At 41.6% G+C, this 15,942-nt stretch overlaps 1 protein-coding gene across 3 annotated transcripts in view; it reads left to right on the forward strand.

Annotated features, from left to right (window-relative positions):
* The window catches only part of LOC112103180 (ecto-NOX disulfide-thiol exchanger 1), a 490,675-nt gene that overhangs the window by 86,376 nt on the left and 388,357 nt on the right, over positions 1-15,942 (forward strand). For all 3 annotated transcript variants that reach the window (XM_026650334.1, XM_026650367.2, XM_026650284.2), the window contains exon 2: positions 7,490-7,563. The gene's annotated coding sequence lies outside the window, so the exon portion shown is untranslated. The remainder of the gene's footprint in view (positions 1-7,489; positions 7,564-15,942) is intronic.

Genomic DNA, 15,942 nt, shown 5'->3' on the forward strand with positions numbered 1-15,942 from the left:
TGTCAAGGTGAATGGATTTTTCCAGTCCTGATATGTGGCATCTAAAAGAATTGGCACAGACATCTTTGGGGCTTCTCCATCACTGCGAGATCATCAACAGAAAGTGCTGTTTCTATCTCATACACAGATCTAAAACCAGAATGATCAGGATCCAGGAAATCTGTAGCTTTCAGTTGCTGCTGGAGTAACTGTGTCACAATCTGCTTTCCCAAAAATATGATACACTTTCTTCCGAGAACTCTCATTCTAAAGCTGTGAGTGGAAACCGCCTAGCCTAGCCTTTAATTCCAAGTGTAGCCTATTGGCCAACTGCAGTCCACACAGTTCTACCTTGTGGCCAAGGCTCTCCTTCTCTTCATTATAGAGATGTGGCCTGAAGAGACTACAGGTTCCAACATACAGTGCTCATGGTGGCTACCATAGCTCATGGAGACATGCTAGGGTCTCTGGACATATGTCTCAAATATATCACTGTTGCTGACATTCAGATACTAGTGTAAGGAATATGGTATAAACATTCTGTCGCATAGGTGGCAGGACTGGTTGAAAAATAGCAATTATTTGACACTGGAAATTAAAAAAAAATATATTTCCCCCCGCTGCATTGCCACAATTTTGTTTGTGTTTGTTTTTTGTACAAAAGACTGACACCAAAAACCAAAACATCATGGTTTCTAAAAAGAATTTTTAGTAAAAATGTTCAGATTTCAAAAATTAAGAAATTGTACCATTTTTTTTCAGGTTTTGTTTGTTAATTATGAAAATCTGGAAAATGTTGACTGAAAAGCCATTTTTCACTGAAAAAACTGTTTATTTTTTTTTGAGTGGGGGGAAATTGACCAACTCTAATACCTACTGTTTAAAAAGAAAGGCAGTTGCAAATTGGGCTTCTGATAATTTTTGATGCACCTGTCATTGTAAATGTTAAGAACCCCCATACAACACAAAACTGAGCCTTACTTTAAATTCTGACTTCAGTAGTGGTAAAGCTTACTTAGGGCACCTGTGAAAAATAGGATGTGTTTTTAAATTCAGCAGGCTTGGAAGTAGTGATTTTTAAAAATGCCAAGATGTCAACTCAACGAGGAAAAGATTGAAGTATACCAGCATGTAACAATGCACTTCCAGTTTATCTGTTGCTGAATTTTTTTCAATTTAACAATCCTGTCTTCCAGGGTCTAAAGTGGTGGTTCTTTGTATGTAATGTTTTACTGTCACTCCACCGGGCATTAAAAAAAAAAAATTGAAATTATCTTGAGGAAACCAAATCCCTTTATTTCAAAGACAAATTAGATTGATGTATCTTACCATTCTCTATAGATTTCTTCATAAGCGCATTACTTGTTGAAGTGGTACCAGACATTTTGTATATTACAGCAATTTGCATACATTCATTAAGCTGTACTTTGTAAGACTTACTGACAGGGGCATTTGATGATTTTGTGTGTGTGTGTGCACTGTATTGTGTCTTTACACAGAGCAATCTGTTAAATCATGCCTTTGTCCTTTAGTTTGTCAATATTGATAAATGAAGCAAATGTTAGTAACTGTGGGAGGGCTTTTGGTGTTCGCAGAATAAAGGACAATAGTGGAAGGCATGATTTGTTTGTGAAAATGGCAGTCAGTGACAGTAAAGAAAGAAGAGCACTACAAATAAATACTTTTTCCAGCTTGTTTTATATATGTATGTGCTTTCAGGATAGCCTGCTGAATAACCACTTCAAAAATAAATGCTACTCAGTACCAGGATCCAGAATTGAACTGGTGGTGAGAGAGAAGAGGTTATTTCCTTGTGCTGTTCTCTACATCTAAACAATGAAATGTTCATGTTGTTTTCTGTCACTTTTGCAGTAGAGTACTAGGAAGGAGCAGCCCTCTGCAGGCTGGCTGATTATCTGGGTGGAAAAATGTGACATTTTCCCAAATTGTGCCTGCAAAACAAGTTCCACCTACTTGTGATACCTAAATAAGATGCCTCTCATAGTGTGCTGTGCATAAGATGATTGTCCCTTTTGTTTATTGCACGCTTTCAGTAGTGCAACTATTTCAGCTGTGAAATAGTTCATAATGTTGCCATTTAAATTGTCATAATGGAGCTTCAAAGTTAATACCCATTTGAGATGACTGGGAACAGTTCACCTCCCTCAGAGCTATTGTTTCAGGCTGTCTGCAGATTCATTTGAACTTTATTGTGGTGTTTTACTCCCAGTTCATATTTTGAAGGCAATTTTCACAACTGTAAGGTCCAGAGAATTATTTTTAAAAATAAATCTTGGCCTCTAGAAGCCAATATAGCAACCTCTAGGAAAAGTACTGGCTCACAGAGTCATCCCAGTTCAACCCATGTATGCACTTAATAATGTGGAGTAAACACTATGGTAAGAGACTGGGAATAAAGAGGAAAGATATGGACACCAAGAAGGGTAAGAGAAGGGAAGACTACAGACTGATGGTAAAGTAAAGGTTACCCTTTTGGTCACCCAGGAAGTCTTCAGTTGCTCGTCATGGTACATGTACTAAGTCGCTTATACCATTTTGCAGGTGATATTTTGCTGATTTTTCACAATACCTTGAATGGGATTTCTCTTCGTGATTTCTATATTTCTCATCTCTGAAGAACTGACAATTTTTGAGATCAAATAGAGGATGCAGAGGTGTAGTTCTATTGTTCATACTCCTTTATTGTGGATTCTAAACTTTCAAGTCTGTCTTGTCTGCATTTGACATAAACAGTAAGAACGGCAAACAAGTATATAGCATGAATAATCCTGGAAATCGTCATATTTATAGAGATTTCTTGAATACATAGAGCAGAGTAGTGGGGGTGGGGTGGGGGCGTTATTTGTTATTGTTGTTCTTGCCTGCGTGTGTTTATGCATGTTTTAGCCCAACCCCTGATCCCCATCCTTCCCCTCCTCCCACACAGAACATCAAATATGATCATATGTGCCCTTTGAACACATGTTCATGCACACAGCTGGGAGTATGGGTTAAAGCGTGAGTTTTGCTGTAAGGTGTTCTCCTACCTTCCCATCTCGCAGTAAAGATGCCGCTAATGCACATGTTATTGAGCTCGTGTTTAGATAGTTCTCCAGTGCCATCCCACAACTCTTGGGGCCTGTGTGTTCTGTCCCTTCTATCGACTCACTTCCCACGCATCTCCTATGCACTGGAAGCTATTTGCTGTGTTCAGTGCGGGGAGCCCAACAGACACGTAAAGATTATTTACCACAAGGCTAAGGATGGCAAGTCCAGCAACAATCTGTCTGCGTACCCTTACCACAAGGTATTCAACCACATATTTACCGCTGCCGTGAGCATGGAGCTTTCAGTACTGCATAACATGCTTCTAAGCAGGGCAGGTTTGATTTTTTTTGTTTTTGTTTTTTTTAAGACTGATGCAAAGATATAGGTGCACAAGACATCCCTTATTTCCATTGCTTCCCTGGACCCAGCCCCAGTAATGACAGGCACATCTTTTGGTTGCTTGTATGGAGCCTGCAAACCAGCAGTGTCTTGAGTTCACTCCATGGGAAAATTCTAGCCCTTATCCTCACGGATGTTGTGCCGGCCACAGCATAGATGCAACTGGCTGCACTGGTATCCAGACAGGTTTGTAGGCAGCAACAGCTTGCTTTCAACTTGCCAGATGCACACTCCATCACCATCTGCAACTGCTAAGTGTGTAATTAATCCTTCTTCTGCCAGGTGCTCTGTGGTGAGGGTATGGTTTCATAAGCCATGGCAGTAGGGGGTAAATGAGATCTTCTAAAATAATTGGGCAAAAATACCCCATTGATGATCATGTTATTTGAGGGAATAAGGTCCCTGCTTGTGCAAATAGAGAAACATCAAATCTCCTCAGCACTCTGGTGTCATGCACGTTTCCTGTACATCCCACATTGGTGTTCATGAACCTGCCTTTGTGATTGACCAAGGCCTGCAGAACAATAGGGTAGTACTCTTTGCAGTTGATGTATTCATGTGCTCCTTGTGGTAGGCAAACTATGGGCACTTGAGTGTCGTCAGTGGCCCCAGTGCAGTTTGGAGGCCCCATTCTCTGAAAGCCAGTTATTATTTCAGGCATATTAGCAATATCTACCACTTGTGAGAAAACCACAGTATTAATGGTCTCACAAACTACCACCACCACATCGACAGTTGACTTGCCAATAGTAAACTGATTATCCATCCACCTGTAGTAGTTAGGGGTAGCCAGCTTCCAGGTGGCAATAACAACTTGCTTCTGGACTGATCCAGAAGGCGGTCTTTATCATGCGAAAATTCAGTAGCTACTGCTAGTAATTCCAGGTTTGCCTGACAATGTGATCCCACTGTGCTGTGCTAGTTGTCCTGCGTCAAAAGCACTAGTCTGCATAGGAAACCAAAGTTGCAGCATGCAACAGATATCTGCCGTCTGCCGTGAATGAGTTCTCCTCTGAGTCTTGTCACCACCTTCCATTCAGAAGGAAATGCTGCTGAAATGTCACTCACCGTCTTCTAGACCCTCTGTCTGTACCCTGTTGGAATAACAGTTCAGCCACAAGAAGAAACAGCTTATCCAATAGTTCTGGATCCATGGCTTGGCACCAGCTGGAACAGACAGAGCTGGAAGTGCCTCTGCTAAATGCTACACCCCCTACCACACGCCTTTCAAGATCCAGGGGTCCTACACATGCCTATCACAACACAGAATGCCCCGATAACAGCTATGTGGGTGAAACCAGACAATCACTATGATCTTGAACAATCTCACACAGGAAAACGATAAAAGACAAAAACACCCTATCACCTGTGGGTGAACACGTTTCACAAAGTGATCCCTCTGTATCTGACCTATCAGGCCTCATCCTCAAATGAAACTGCACAACACTTTCTAAAGATGAGCCTAGGAGCTTAAATTCGTAACTTTGCTAGACACTAAAAATCATGATCTTCATAAAGACACTGGATCTATGCCTTATTATGACAATCCATAATCCACTAACCCCCCTTTTTGTGACTACAGGGATGTTAACGGGCCACTTCACCTTGAATGGTCCCTTAGAATATGTGTTAAGTACTTATGATTAAGGCTGCGAGTTTGTCACAGAAGTCACAGATTCCGTGACTTTCTGTGACCTCTCTGACTTTTGCAGCACCTGGTTCTGGCTCAGGAGCTGCCCGAGCCAGGGCTCAGGGCTAGGGGCAGGGGGCTGCGGGTGGGTGCTTACCTCAGGGTGGGAGGGCTTCCACTGACATGGCCCTGCAGCTCCTAGGTGGTGGAGGGGCCGGGGGGCGGGGAGGCTCCGCGCCACTCGGTGCCTGGGCCCGCAGGCCCCACCCCTGCAGCTGCCATTGGCTGTGGTTCCTGGCCAATGGGAGCTGCGGCAACCACCGCTTGTGCCCCTCCGCTGCCTAGGAGCCGCAGGGTTGCGGCGCCGGGTAGGGAATCCCCTGCCAGCCCCGCCAACCCTCCCCTCCCAGCACCAGTGGGGTCCTGGGCCACCTCCCCCAGCACCTCTGGTGCTGTCGGACCGCCCCCCTCCCCCTCAGAGCTCCCACAGCCCCTACCCAAGTTTTAGTTACAGGTATTTTTAGTAAAAGTCAAGGGCAGGTAACGGGCTATGAATTTTTGTTTACTGCCCGTGACCAGTCCATGACTTTTACTAAAAATACCTGTGACTAAAACGTAGCCTTACTTATGATAAACTATCTATTCAAACTTATGTTTAGCTGTGACACTCGGAGTACCTTTCCCAGACCTGAGGAAGAGCTCTGTGTAGCTCAAAAGCTTGTCTCTCTCAACAACAGAAGTTGGTCCAATAAAAGTTATTACCTCACCCACCTGTCTTTCTAATATCCTGGGACTGATAGCTACAGACATACTGCATTTTGCTAATTGGGCTGGCTAGCTAAGAACACATCCGCACAGAGGCCCAGGAAGGACAGACAAGTTCTTCCACAATACACCAACCAATTCCTAGGGTGGCTTAATTTAGTAAGGCATTAAGAACCCTGGGATACACCCCTAAAACATATGTAACTGCAATGTCAATGTTGATGCAACTAGATGGGTATGGGGCATGTGCAGCTCTCTAGTGTGGACATTTGGTGGTGGGCTTGGCAAGCATGTGCATATACCAGGGATCAGCAACCTTTGGCACACGGCCCATCAGGGAAATCCGCTGGCGGGCCAGGACGGTTTGTTTATCTGCCGCGTCCGCAGGTTCGGCCGATCGTAGCTCCCATTGGCCGCGGTTCGCCGTTCCAGGCCAATGGGGGCTGCGGGAAGCGGTGGCCAGCACATCCCTGGGCCCGTGCTGCTTCTCGCAGCCCCCATTGGCCTGGAACGGCAAACCGCGGCCAATGGGAGTTGCGAGCTGCCAAACCTGCAAACGCTGCAGGTAACCAAACCATCCTGGCCCGCCAGTGGATTTCCCTGATGGGCTGCTTGCCAAAGGTTGCCGATCCCTGGCATATACATATGAGCCAGGACACACATACACTCTGCAGTGTAGACATACCCTTAGAAATCCTCAAGATAGTGTGGTAGACAAACTGATGGAGCCACCAGATAAGTGTTGGTACAGAATAATGACCCTTCCCACGTCAGTCTGGCACTTGAACTGTTGTCTTTTCTGCTTTCTTTCTTTTTCTATCGCTTTCCATGTCAGTTAAGTCTTTTTTTGTTTGTTTCCTCCTTCTGCTACATCTTACAGTTTTAACTGTTCAGTCTTTTCTTTTTGTTCTTTCTTTAGCAACTGTATAGTAAAACTAATTTGTTTTGTCAAATGGATTATGCACTCTACAGTGCTGATATCTGTATCACTGTGTCAGAATCACCAGGAGAATTTATAGAGACTCTAGATACTAATTGTGGGTAAGTGCTATGCACATGCACAGGCCTGAACATGTGTCTGCTTTAGGGACAGAAATATATGGAGCCAGATTATGGAATCCGTAGTAGAATTGTCATTTTTAACCTTTCTTAAGGATAAAATGGCAAACAAAAATGATACCCTTTGTTGATGCATGGTTCTCTAATTCATGCTGTTGCTCTGCTGCAAATCAAAGGCAGAATGTGGCTCAAATGTATGTCGGTTTGTAGGTTTTTAAATAGATTTTTATTTTCTGCCATACCACTAGTCATTGTACATATTGAATGTGTTGGTTTTATTCTATCATTACTGATAATTGTAGTAAAATTACTATTCTGAAACTTGATGTTTGCAGGAACTATCCTGTACTATTTTTGAATTCCCATAAGCAAGCTTTCTTAAAAGCTTTATGATACTGTATATGTCTTATATTTAATATTTAATAGATTATCCCACTAGTCATCATTCTTATCTCACACAACATGCATTGCTCTACACGTAGCTGTAAAGGACAATATTTTAAACTTATTTCCAAATGGAAGTTTAGCAGAATGATTTTGCTCTGCTTTTATGCCCAAACTATTTACTTTCAATGGCATATTTTTAATGTCTATGGTTTTCCTTTGCAGATCTTGGTCACTGAACTTGAAGCAATCTTTGGATACATACTTCTACAAACTTGGTGAAGATATACTACAAACAGGTACTGTATAGGATAACTCCAGAGTTGGTCTTACATTTTTTGGTTATTGATCTAAGTTTTTATGACTATTTGTTGTAATATTGCACTTCTTAAATCCACTGAAAAATCTCAGTTGTCATTAATGGAGTAATGTGGTAGAAATGTGTATGCTACATTTTTGATAATGTATGTAGTATTTGTATGGGAAAATAAAGAAATGCATCATGCACACGATTGTTTAGAGAGAACTGCATAGAACTAAATATACAGGTTTAATTTCAAAGTGGGCACAATTGTGGGTGTACATGAACACCTAGGCGGTAGAGTTAAGATATAGCCCTGCATTTGGGCCCAGATCCTCTAAACACTGACTTAACTTTGCTTCTGCAAGTAGTCTCGTTGATTCCAACTGGAATTATTCAAGGTAGTAACATTAAACATATGAGTAAATGTTTGTAGAATCAGGGCTGTAGCGGGTGAAATCCTGGCCCTGCTGAAGTTAATGACAAAACTCCCATGGACTTCAGTGGGGCCAGGATTTCTCCCAGAATGCCTGTGTGGAATGCACAGGCAGTTTCAAAAATGTGTACGTTCATATAACTAAGCAATTATTAGATGATTTGGAGTTACTCAATTAGGTCTCAAAAGTTGGGTCATGCCTTGTGACACTTGAAAATGTTGTGCTACTGGAGATGAAGAATGTGAAATGAGAAGATTTAGAAGAGTTTATTCATCCAAAAGGATTTACAGAACTAGATAATCTTTCCATTTTATATCTGAAGAGAAGCAGGGTTTTTCAAAGATATGGATTTGACAAACAAACTTTATTTGATCCTGTATGAGGAGCTTAAAAGATTTAGAGGGGGAAAGGATGAATTGTTCTTATGAAATAAAAACTAGGGTCAGGTCCAGGATGTAGTGGTCCCCCAGGCAAAGATGGGATTTGGCAGTAACCTGGTTGTTCCTTAATAGGCCTGTCTTCACGTGAGTAACTGGACATAGGTGAGTCCTTATTTCTTGGGGGGCAGGATTAGAGAGGTAAATGGATTAGCAGGCTGGAAACAGAATGTCTGTACTAGCTAAAATAAGGGGGAACATCCAGGGAATGATTTACAATGGACAAGATAACAATTGGTAAAATAAGCCTGGAATGTAAGGTGAGGTAAAGAGTAAGTTGCACATGGACAGTGCATGCTGTACAGTGATTGGTTTCGGCAGTGACCAAGCCCATCCCAAAATGTTTAATGAAATGAATAGTTTCATCTGTAGATCTTAGTGTGTTTTGAAAAGCTGGAGAAGTACCATTATCTCCATTTTCTGGAGGAAAAAATATGATTTTTTTTAATTAAAAAGAAGATTTTTTTAAAATTTAAATTTGATTTTTTATTTAAATTGAATATGTTTGTTTATAAAAATATTTACAATTAAATTTGAAATTTACAACTTATGTTAAATCCTAAACTTACTATAATCTATTAAAATCATTTAAATTAAATGGAAAAATAATATTAAGCAGTACATATTTGGTGCCAAATTCTAAAGAAACACCACTGAACTGGTGGAAGTCACTCGAAATCAGAGTTTGCTGAAGTGCTAAACTGGCTTTTGACAGCAGTAACCTCTTCTGCGGGTACAGAGAGAATATTTTGTGCATTACAGTGTATTCAACTGGTTTTGTTCAGTGATTAGTTCATTCAAAGTGAAGAAACCAATAGGGACTTAGACAAAAGCAGGAAAGCTTGTTTTTCCTCTTCCAATCTGTGGATAAAATTTAGGTGTGAGAAGATGAGATCTACTAATTCTAAAATCTTGAAGCATAAGGTGACCAGAAAAACAATCAGTTCAATTCGCTAAGCACAGAAGAATAATGGTTTAGATAGATAGATAAACTGTTTAATAACTAAGTTACTTTTAAATGCATAACATGTTTTGATAAACCTTTTTTTCTTATGTATCCAGCACACTGAAGGTACTTTATTTAATTAAAAAAAATAATTAAAATGCTATTTTTGTGCATTTTTAATTGATTTGAAAAGAGAGCTTGACACAAATTGCAAGTAAAAATTAATCATCTAGTAAATAAGATATGCAACATTCACCATTTTCTAACATAATAAAAATGTAAAAAATAAGAATCTGAATAAATGCAAGTTCAGATATCTAATTGCTTAAATAAACATGTATTATAGTAGTGCAGTAGTGCCACTATCGTTAAGGTTCCATAACAACTTTTATTTAAACCTAGACCTTTCTAAGTCCTATAGTATTGACATGCACTGTCAGAGTCCTTTGAAATTTGATGCTCATCAGGAGGGTGCAGTATAGGGATAGTGATTGAAATTTGGGATTATTCGAAATAGGGGTTGTGGAGATATAAACCCTAAAAAAAATAGCTGTTTTTCAAAAAGTTTTTTTTTTGCAGAGCTAGAGATAAAACTGTTGATGTGATGCAGGTCAAAACCGTCTCAATCTGTGAAGTTTTACCCAAGGTAGTGTATAACACCCACTAAATCTTTGGGGGCCCCAATCTGAGCATAGTTTGTAAGAACATGTTTGCTTCTTTGCTTGCATAGATGTGTAGTCCAGAAGGATTGTATTGTGCTTGCATCAATAAAGAAAAAAACCTTGAGAGGATTTCTATGCAGCCACTTTGTACTTACCTGGTTAGTTTGAGGGAATGTGCCAATGCTACTGCCTCTGGTGAACATCTCACCACTGACATTTCTAATCTGTACACCTGTGCAATAAAGATTTAATAATTCATATTGCTTGCTGCAAGTTGTCTCTGTTATAATGTGTTTTCATTTTATGGGGAGGTTTGCTGTGAACAGAGCAGAATATTTTTGTTTCATCAGATGGGGAGGAGCCAAAGACAGCAATTGGTGTGTATATGGGGGTGGAGGGTGGCAGGACAAGGACAGGGAGTGGGGTTGTGGCTGCAGAGGGGTTGGGCAATGAAGATGGGTGGTAGGCAAGCTTTGGACTGGTTGTTTGAGGAAATATCTGTATTGTAAGCCCCCGAGGAACTGGGAAGGGAGGGAGTGGCTACTTGTTGAACTCAGGGTAGGTTAATGTGGTGTTTTCAAAGACACATAACATGGAGGTTTGGAACTGACAGTGCAGGTACCTTGACCACCGAAAGAGAAGAAATATGTGTGCTACCATATTTCCAATGTGTGGATTCTGGGTGATTCCTGGATCATGAGGTTGCAAAAGTTTGCGAGAGAGCAAGGGGTATAGCATGACATGGGGACTGCTAACTGCAGGCTGATTTTGGAGGAGAGCAGTGGCCTGCGTTAGCATCATATTTTACCCACTCTGCAACATTTACGTGGTGCTGTAAGAAGTTGTGATCTACTGGACATTGCGTGATTCACTCGGGCAGAAATGATCTGGGACTTATTCCTGGTATACACATCAAATTATGTCTGAGAGCATATTTGGACTGCATCACAGATTTGTGTCCAAGAGCAGTGATGGCTTTCTCTGACTTGTCTGAGCGTCTACATAATTGCCTCAGTGACAATATGAAAGCTATTAATAAGTTCTAGAAGAACATTTTTGGGGAAATTTGAGGGTTCATGGTGTCACAGTTCAGGGCCACTGCACCTTCCTTCCCCCTCCCTGGCCCAGCAAGGGCACCCACTCTTGGGCAGAGAAATGAGCCCCTCCCTCCTGACCAGGGTATTTCCAGGCTGCACAGTTCCCTGCCTGCACTGTGAATTCCCCAGCAAGTCAGACTGCCTAAGCAGGCCTGCTTTCCCTTCTTCTCAGATGCTACAAACAGTGTCACTGCCCATGGTTTAAGGTTACCACGCAGCTTTTTCTAAGCAAGCACATTTATTTTTAAGGGACAAGCATTACAGAGAAAACATGTTAAAACAATAAAAAAACCTACATGCATGTTAAGTTTACCAGAGATCATCCACCACCTCTCTCCACAAGGGCTTGGGTAGGTGTCAGTCCTTCCTTAAGGACTGGCGCCTGCCCTTTGGACAGAAAGTCCTTTCCATTTGCTGGATCAGAACAAAGGCCCCGAGTCAGTTTAAACTCTGGCTATTTATCCAAAAGTCCTTTCATTGTCTGCTGGTCTCTGGCGAATCCAGTTTGAACCAGGATAGTTTGAAACTTGCCAAGGAGGTGTTACCTCTTTTGAGGTGTTACAATCTAAGTGAATTTGCCTAAGCCACTCCTCCCACCCCTGTTCTTAGACCCTGGAGAGGCTGTGGTTACCACACTTCCCCAGGGAATTACACGCAATCCCTGGATTCTATTGCATTCTGGAGGTACACACGCGGCTCTTCCCTTTACTCACACATGTCGGAGTCTGCAAACATACATCTCCTCATATAATCACGGCTCTGTCACACACCTCCAAGTAATCCATGTGTGTTGCAGGCCCAACTTCTGCCTCCACTATTTAGTGTAAGAACACCTAATACACTGACTGCACCTGGATTGTATATAAATAATTTCCATTGGTTACTGCCAGCTGCAGGAGAACAGAGGGAAGATGATGTGGGCAACTGATTCTTTTTTTTTTTCCTTTTTGTCCTTTCAGTGTTAGACGAAATCTTCTGGGTGAGAGTGAATGGGGTGGTGGTGGTGTAAAAGGAGTTAGAGAGCCTGTACATCTCAGCAACTGTGGCGTTGACAAAGGAAAGTCCTGCACTTAGGAAGGAAGAATCCCATGCACTGCTATAGCCTGAGGACTGACTGGCTAAGCAGCAGTTCTACAGAAAATGACCTGGGGATTACAGTGTATGAGAAACTGGATATGAGTCAGCAGTGTGCCCTTGTTGCAAAGAAGGCCAATGGCATATTGGGCTGTATTAGTAGGAGCATTGCCAGCAGATCGAGGGAAGTGATTATTCCCCTCTATTCGGCACTTGTGAGGCCACACCTGGAGTATTGCGTCCAGTTTTGGTCCCCCCACTACAGAAGGGATGTGGACAAATTGGAGAGAGTCCAGTGGAGGGCAATGAAAATGATTAGGGGGCTGGGGCACATGACTTACAAGGAGAGGCTGAAGGAACTGGGGTTATTTAGTCTGCAGAAGAGAAGAGTGAGGGGGTATTTGATAGCAGCCCTCAAAGAGGATGGAGCTAGGCTGTTCTCTGTGGTGGCAGATGACAGAACAAGAAGCAATGGTCTCAAGTTGCAATGGGGGAGGTCTAGGTTGGATATTAGGAAACACTATTTCACTAGGAGGGTGGTGAAGTGAAGCACTGGAATGGGTTATTTAGGGAGGTGATGGAATCTCCATCCTTAGAGGTTTTTACGGCCCGGCTTGACAAAGCCCTGACTGGGATGATTTAGTTGGTGTTGGGCCTGCTTTGAGCAGGGGATTGGACTCGATGACATCCTGAGGTCTCTTCCAACCCTAATATTCTATGATTCTATGAAAGGTATGTGTGTGAATGGGTCTTAATGGGGTGTTGCTGAAAGAGGGCAGAGTTAAGGTTGCATGGACAACTTTAACTGTGCATTTGCTGGTTTTCAGAAGTTTGTTTTGCTCAACTCAGTGTTCTGCAAGGGTATGATATACCACCAAGCACCTTAACTCTGCATTAACGTAGTTTTTTGCCATAGAATAGATATAGTGTACCCTTCTGGTTTGCAAAAAGAAGCACCATATTTAGTGTAAAAAGTATATTTGGTTGCACATCAATGTGTTTTAATGCTTACCAACTAATGAGAATCAACCTTTCTTTAGGAAAATAACTAAAAGGTACAAATACAGATCATGAGTAAAATCGGTGATTTAAATCAAGGTTTTCTGTTTGCTGATTTTAAAGCATGATTAAAATTGGTGATTTAAATCCATTTGATTTTAATCAATATACCCTGATGAATGGGGGAACCTCAGACAGCAAGAGACCAAGTGTCTTGCCCAGGATGATACAGCGAGATAATTTCAGAGCCAGCAAAAGACTCTCAGTCCTTTGCTGCCAGAATTCTAGCTGTATTGCAGCTGGTACAACGGATCCTGAAATGCAAATTTTTCTGATTGTGTCTCCCTCATACTTCCAGCCTCTTGTCACTTCTTTCCTTTTCCTTATTTCCTTATTTCTCTCCTTTTCATCTGTTTCATCTTCATGTTGTGCTTTTGTTCTATAATTTGTTTTTCTTCCCTGTTTATTTTGCCTTTTCACATCTTTAGTGTTTTCCTTGCCTTTTTAATTCATTTTGGGTCTCCGGGGGGTCAGCAGCAGTAGTGTTATACATGGGAGGGGTTGCGGATGACAGATGGAAATTCACTAGACCCAGTTTCCTTTTTTATATATATACACACACACACATATATATATATATACACACACACACACACGCACACACTCTCTCTCTCTCTCTCTTCATGGAGCCTGTTCTAAAAGGAAACTTGCAGGCATTCTTGTAAGTTTCCCTTTGCATTCAGCTCTGTTGGGTGTCCCCTTTGACTTTGTGCCTTATGGGCACCTGCTTTGCAGTTTATGTCTAAACCTAACTGGAATAAGAACAAACTTGAACCTTATCCTATTCCTAAATAGAACTTAAACCTTTATTAAATTCTATACTAGTGATCCTAGTGATCCTAGTGTTGTCTCTAATGTGACCCATACTTAGGCATGCACAAGCAGATACATACTAATAGGGATGCTACTTTGTCTGGACTATGTTTTTTTTGCCTTGTGTGTCTGTGCTGGGGCTGTAGCAGAACTCCTGGAGCAGTAGTAGTAGCTCTGACCTAGAAGTTCCAGTTGTGAGTAGGGGAACAGGCAGCCATGGTTCATCTGTGGACCTGCAGTCTTAGAATGTCGGCAAAATGGCCTTTTCCTGTCTTCCTTCTACCCACTGATGTCCTTTCCCAGAGTGAGGTGAGTTGCTCTCCTTTTCTTACTGTGCTGTGCAGCATCCTCAGTTACTGAGAATTATGCTTTAAGTTTTACAGAGATACAATGTGCCAGAAGTAAAGCACTAAGCAATGTATGACTTCTTTGGCTTAGTTAATTTTCCATTGCTCCTGGGAACTACTGACTGCATGCACACAGCTGTTTGGGCACCACCCAGTGACAAAGTGATTCTTCACAAATAGCAAGCCTATAAAGCCATCAGTATTCAGGCTGTAGTGTATGAGATGCCAAGTACTGATGGGGAAGCCAAATTCTCTGAATCCTGTCATTTTGCCCAAGATTCCAGGAAGGAATGATTACATATGTGCACACATTCTTTGACAATCTACCAGGCACCGAGTATTTGTAAACGTAACCTCCAATGGAAAAATGTATTTGTATGATTTTTTTTTTAAACTAACAGTGGTTGTGTAAAAGTGCATTCCCATTTGACTCTTTGTCTGAAGTACTTTAAAAGTGAATGGGATGCACTTTAGTGTTTATGGCACATAAGTTTGTCAGGAACATGAAAGAAAAAATAAAAGATATTGTGTCAAATTGACCTCAGTTTATGTCAGCATAGTCCTGGTGGAGTGTCCTGATGGCAAACTCTTTTGCAAGGGTACAGGTTATGGTGGCAGGGAATGGCTGTAACTAATCTAGTTGATGGGGAGGGTGGATGTGATCAGCCAATGCAGTTCTAAATTGACAGCTCAGACTTTTTGAAAAGGCGCATAGCCAGTTTAGCCAGGGAATGCCCCAATTCAGCAGTTTCCCTCAAGGTTCCTATTGGCAGAGTTCTAGCAGGAATAAAAATATCCCCACTTGCTGGAAAGGGAGTACAGAGTGATGATGCCTTCCCTTCCCATTGGCCATAGAAGACTTAGATGGCATAAGATGGTGTACTTGGTCTGTTATTTTTTGAAATTAGCTAGCAAGAGACTGAAGTTTAATGCATGGAACACTTGTTTGTTTAAATCAAATATAGATCAGAAAATGCCTCGTCTGTTCATAGATGCACTTGTTACAAAGGAAAGGGTGTTGTCAGCCTTACTGGGCACTTGCAGTGTTAAATTGCTAAAAATTATTAAGTGAAGAATCTGGTCATTTTTAGGGGGGAAATCTGTGTTTCATCTGTGAAAGCCTGTGCAAAACAACAGAAGAGTTGAAAAATTGACTCTTGTAACCTTGGAAATGTAACAGGCATGTTTTTACTGTAGCTAAATCTGAAATATTAAACCCAAAACTGGTGTTAAATTGTGACCAATTGACAGAAGCCGGGAAATTCAAGCTTAGGACTGACATTTGGTTGGCTCAGGGAATCAGATGAAGTGTGAGTTTAGGCAGCTTTTCAAAGAGCATATTAATGTCCTCAGTTGAGTGAGACTACTTGCTATCTTGTAATTTTTTGTAATCTGTCCTAAGTTTTCTGAGTGGAGTCTAACCTGTAGTCACAAGGCTGAATCCTGAGGCCTGCTCTGGCCATTTTGCATTCTCCAGTGGTGCATGCTGGTCAGAAAAATGGCAG

This window comes from Terrapene carolina, unplaced genomic scaffold (assembly GCF_002925995.2).
Source record: "Terrapene carolina triunguis isolate 2854851 unplaced genomic scaffold, T_m_triunguis-2.0 Scaffold17, whole genome shotgun sequence".
NCBI classification, from domain to species: domain Eukaryota; kingdom Metazoa; phylum Chordata; order Testudines; family Emydidae; genus Terrapene; species Terrapene triunguis.